The following is a 6,000-nucleotide window of genomic DNA, read 5'->3' as shown; positions in this document are numbered from 1 at the left end:
GGGAACTGGGGACCCCAGGGGGGGAATTGGGGACCCTGCTGGGGGCATTGGGACCCCGATGGGGCACTGGGGACCCCTCTGGGGGGCACTGGGAACTCCTGGTGGGGCACTGGAACCCCTCTGGGGGAATTGGGGACCCCTCTGGGGGAATTGGGGACCGTGGTGGGGCACTTGGATCCCCGATGGGACACTGGGGACCCTGCTGAGAGAATTGGGGACCCCTGATGGGGCACTGGGACCCTGCTGGGGAAACTGGGGACCCCTCTGGGGGAATTGGGGGTACTGGGGGCCCTGCTGGGCACTGGGATTTTGCTGGGGGGCACTGGGGCCTCTTGCTGGGGGAATTGGGACCCCAGTGGGGCACTGGGACCCCTCTGGGGGAATTGGTGCAGAATTGTGCTTTTTTTTGGTGCAGAATTGGGTTTTTATTGGTTCCTGACCCCCTTGCTGTGCAGAATTGTGCTTTTTTTTGGTGCAGAATTGGGTTTTTATTGGTTCCTGACCCCCTTGGTGTGCAGAATTAGCATTTTATTGTTGCAGAATTGTGCTTTTATCTGTTCCTGGCTCCCTGGGGACCTTCCCGGGGTGGGTGGGAGCTGGGGGTCCAGCCCTTGCTGTGGGTGGGTGGCTTGGGTCCCTGGCAGCAGGGTGGCACATGCCAGGGGCACGGAGCCCTGCCAGGAGGGGACGCCTGGGGGTCCCTGCCAGCCCTGCTGCTGTGGGGGGAGCACCCAGCCCCTCCTGGGGACGGGAACTGGGGACCCCAGGGGGGGAATTGGGGACCCCAATGGGGGAATTGGGACCCCTGGTGGGGCTCTGGAACCCCACTGGGGGAATGGGGACCCGGCTGGGGGCACTGGGAACTCCTGGTGGGGCACTGGAACCCCACTGGGGGAATTGGGGACCCCTCTGGGGGGCACTGGGGATCCCATTGGGGGAATGGGGACCCCATGGGGGCACTGGGACCCCTCTGGGGGAATTGGGGACCCCAGTGAGGCACTGGGACCCCTCTGGGGGAATTGGGGACCCCTCTGGGGGAATTGGGGGTGCTGGGGGCCCTGCTGGGCACTGGGATTTTGCTGGGGGGCACTGGGGCCTCTTGCTGGGGGAATTGGGGACCACAGTGAGGCACTGGGACCCCTCTGGGGGGCACTGGAACCCCACGGGGGAATTGGGGACCCTAGTGAGGCACTGGGGGAATTGGGGACCCCAGTGAGGCACTGAGACCCCTCTGGGGGAATTGGGGACCCCTCTGGGGGAATTGGGGACCCCTCTGGGGCACTGGGGGAATTGGGGACCCCAGTGGGGCACTGGGACCCCTCTGGGGGAATTGGGGACCCCTCTGGGGGAATTGGGGACCCCTCTGGGGGAATTGGGGACCCTTCTGGGGGCACTGGGACCCCTCTGGGGAATTGGGGACCCCTCTGGGGGAATTGGGGTCCCCTCAGGGGGCCCCGGGACCCCGGCCCAGGCTCGGTGCCGTGCCAGCTCTGGCATTTGGAGGGCACGGAGCTCAGGGAGCCTTCCCTGCCCTTCAGCCCCCCCTAATTACCCCCTGCTGCTAATTGCATCTCCTCACTGCCCTCCTCCCCCCTCTCTGCTCACACCGGGATTTCCAGAGCGATTTTGGGTCCTCTCTTTGGCTTTGGAAGATTCCTTGAATTCTGCAGGGTCAGAAAATCATTTGGGGGAAGAGAAAGGGTAACATAAAACCAGCTCTTGGCTGCCTGTGATACATTTTAATTGTGTTTAATTGGGCTTTGGTCATCCTTCTGTCCCCTCGAGCTGGGTTTTCTGTTTAGAGATAGATTTGTGTATATCTATATTTATTTATAAATGTTATATGTATATTTTATATATTTATTTATAAAAGGAAATATTTTCTATATTTACATATCCATATATAAATACATATTTCACATATTGTATATATTTATTTATAAAAGGAAATATTTTCTATATTTACATATCCATATATAAATATATATTTCATATATTTGTATCTATTTATATAAAAATAGATATTTTTTACATATCTTAATATATATATAGATATATTTGAAATTATTTTTAGTGTTATATATTACAAAAAATGTTTTAAATAAAAATGTCTGAAGACCTTTAAGGGGGAGAGAAACTAACTTAAAACCAGCTCTTGGCTGACTGTAATACAAAAGTGCTCAGTTTTATTGTATTTAATTGAACTTTAGTGATCCTTCTGTCCCCTCAAGCTGGGTTTTGTATTTTTATATATATATAAACGATATATTTTATATATTTATATAAAAATATATATCTATAAATATATATTTTGATATAGTTGTATATACTTATATATAAAAATGGATATATTTTTATGTACCTTTATATATATTGATTTATTTAAAATTATTTATAATATTTTATATTACAAAAAAATATTTGTAATAAAAATGTTTGAAGACCTTTTAGGGGAAGAGAAACTGTTTCTAACTTAAAACCAGCTCTTGGCTGACTGTGATACCCAAGTGCTCTCATTTTTATTGTATTTAATTAAAGTTTGTTGCTCTTTCTGTCCCCTTGAGCTGGGTTTTGTATTTAGAGATATATTGATATATATTTATAAATATTGACATATATTTATATATATATTGACATATATTTATATACGAATATATATTTATATATGAATATATTTATATATACTGATATATTTCTATATATATATAAAATATTTATATATATACTGATATATTTTTATATATAGATATATTTAAAATATTTTTTAGTATTATACATCAGGAAAAATCTTTATAATAAAAATGTTTGAAGACCTTTTAGGGGAGAACCAGCTCTGGGTACCTCTGATACCCAAGTGCTCTCATTTCTCTTCTGTTTAATTGAAGTTTGTTGCTCTTTCTGTCCCCTTGAGCTGAGTTTTTAATTTCTTTTTGTGTTACATATTAATTCTGTTTGTATTATTTTTAGTCAGCTCTGGTCACTGGGTGGGATGGGTGACAGGGGGATTTCCTTATGGCACCCCAAAAAACGGGGGTAAAACCTCCCCCATTTCCCTGCAATGAAATTCCCCTGTAATACGTGAATTTAAAGCAAATTAAAAGCAGTTTCAGCAATTTAAAAGCAGTTTCAATCCTTTAAGGCAGTTTTTATTTGCCCCCTGGGGACGTTCTGCTGTCCTTCACCACCCGGTGTCACCTCCTGGCTCAGCCTGAGCCTGGATTAAATCACTTTGTAATCCTCTCTGCTTCAGCAGCTCGAGCTCTGCGAGCTCAGGGTTTATTTCCAGGTGATTCTTGTCATTCCCTGCCTGATTCCCTGACATTTTTATCCTCTGGCAATGATTTCCAGGTGATTCTTGTTATTCCTTGCTTGATTCTGTGGCCTTTTTTTGTCATTTTCAAATGATTTCCAGGTGATTCTTGTGATTCCGTGACATTTTTGTCCTCTGGCAATGATTTCCAGGTGATTCTTGTAATTCCCTGCCTGATTCTGTGATTTTTTGTGCCCTCTGGAGATGATTTCCAGGTGATTCTTGTATTTCCATGCCTTTTTTGTCCTCTTCAAATGATTTCCAGGTGATTCTTGTAATTCCCTGCCTGATTCCCTGACATTTTTCTCCTCTGGCAATGATTTCTAGGTGATTCTTGTAATTCCATGCTTGATTCTGTGGCCTTTTTTGTCATTTTCAAACGATTTCCAGGTGATTGTTGTAATTCCCTGCCTGATTCCCTGCATTTTGTGTCCCCTGGAAAAGATTTCCAGGTGGTTCTTGTTATTCTCTGCCTTTTTGTCCTCTTCAAACGATTTCCAGGTGATTCTTGTGATTCCCTGCCTTTTGTGTCCTCTGGCAATGATTTCCAGGTGATTCTTGTCATTCCCTGCCTGATTCTCTGCATTTTGTGTCCCCTGGATACGATTTCCAGGTGATTCTTGTTATTCCCTGCCATTTTTGTCCTGTGGCAATGATTTTCAGGTGATTCTTTTTGTAATTCCCTGCCTGATTCTGTGATTTTTGTGTCCTTTGGCAATGATTTCCAGGTGATTCTTTTTGTTCCCTGCCTGATTCCCTGACATTTTTGTCCTCTGGCAATGATTTCCAGGTGATTCTTGTAATTCCTTGCCTTTTTTGTCCTCTTCAAACGATTTCCAGGTGATTCTTGTTATTCCATGCTTGATTCTGTGGCCTTTTTTGTCCACTTCAAACAATTTCCAGGTGATTCTTGTAATTCCCTGTCTGATTCTGTGGCCTTTTTTTGTCCTTTTCAAATGATTTCCAGGTGATTCTTGTAATCCCCTGCCTGATTCCCTGCCTTTTTTGTCCTCTGGCAATGATTTCCAGGTGATTCTTGTTATTCCATGCTTGATTCTGTGGCCTTTTTTTTGTCATTTTCAAATGATTTCCGGGTGATTCCTGTTGTAATTCCCTGCCTGATTCCCTGCCTTTTTTTCTCCTCTGGCAATGATTTCCAGGTGATTCTTGTAATTCCCTGCCTGATTCCCTGCATTTTGTGTCCCCTGGATACGATTTCCAGGTGATTCTTGTTATTCCCTGCCATTTTTGTCCTGTGGCAATGATTTCCAGGTGATTGTTGTAATTCCCTGCCTGATTCCCTGCCTGTTTTTTGTCCTCTTCAAATGATTTCCAGGTGATTGTTGTAATTCCCTGCCTGATTCCGTGACTTTTGTGTCCCCTGGCAGTGATTTCCAGGCGATTCCTGTAATTCCCTGCCCGTTCCCTGGTGTTTGTGTCCTGTGCAAACAGCTCCTCCCCGGGTTGTGTTCCCTCCCAGGTGTGTGTTTGCTTTCCAGGCTGTTCCTTGCTCTTGTTCCTGATAAAGCTCCAGGTTTTATCAGTCCTGTTTGGTGCTTCCCAGCAGGAAATCCAGGAATGTTGTACCTCGGGTGGGAATGGATCAGCCAGGCTGGGGTTTTAGCCAGAATCATGGAGATGTGAAATGCTGAGGCAGAAATTGAGTTTGCAGGGATCAGAGCAGTGACAGGAGGCTCAGAGCAGCTCCTGGGTGGATTAAGGCAGGGCTGGAATTGAGCTGAGCTCCCTAATTCCTGGCTCAGCTCCTGCAGGGCAGTGCCTGGCCTTGGTGCTTTCCATGAGCCATTCCCTGTACCTTGGATCTTGGCACCTCCCTGTGTCCAGCTGAGGCACAGGAGCTCCAGGTCATCATTCCTTGGGGTTTTTTTTTAGGATTATGGGTCTTGTGTGTGGGATGTTTGACAGATCAGGGAATCCTGGAATGGTTTGGGTGGGAAGGGACCTTAAAGATGATCCTGTTCCTCCACCTTCCACTGTCCCAGGGTGCTCCAGCCTGGCCTTGGGCACTGCCAGGGATCCAGGGAATTTCATGCCAGCCCCTCCCAGCCAGATCTTGGCTCCTGAGCTGGGGCTGATGCTGTGGGCTGGGAATGTTCTCTGGGTTATTTTCTCCTGTATTTTCCAGTGGAGCTGGGGTGGAATTCTGACAGTTCTGTTCCTGTGGCATGCAGGATTCTGGAGCTGAACTTGGAAAACTGAGCACAGAAACTCAGGGGTGGAGCCCAGCAAGTCCTGGGGTTCTTCCATATCCCCTCTGAGCTCCCAGCATCTCCTAAGCTGGAAGTTGTTTCACAACTTTCTAAAACTCTTCTGACCTGTACTATTTCCCACAGCCCTTGGTAAAAGGATGGGAAAATGACCAAAAAAGCTGAAGGAGGTTTGGCTGTGGGATATCCCGGATTCCCAGCCCAGGCAGGAGCTGGCACAGAGGGATTTAGTGGGGCCAGAGCCAGGACTGAGTTTTGGTGGGTTTAGGGAAGTTCAGGAGGTTTTGGCAGACGCAAACCTGGCTCATTCCTGCTCTGTGCTCATGGGGAGGGATTGTTTTCCTCTCCCAGCTCCTGGGAGTTATTTCCCAGCTGGATCTGCTCCCTCCACCTCACGCTGGGCTCCTTTGTGGCTTCCCAGTGTCTAGCCTGGCACTGGGCTTTGGGGCTCTGGCTTCCAGC

This window comes from Onychostruthus taczanowskii, unplaced genomic scaffold (genome assembly GCF_017590055.1).
Source record: "Onychostruthus taczanowskii isolate IOZ18803 unplaced genomic scaffold, ASM1759005v1 scaffold117, whole genome shotgun sequence".
Classification (NCBI taxonomy): domain Eukaryota; kingdom Metazoa; phylum Chordata; class Aves; order Passeriformes; family Passeridae; genus Onychostruthus; species Onychostruthus taczanowskii.
The sequence above is the reverse complement of the archived record's forward strand: the minus strand, read 5'-3'. Positions refer to the sequence as shown.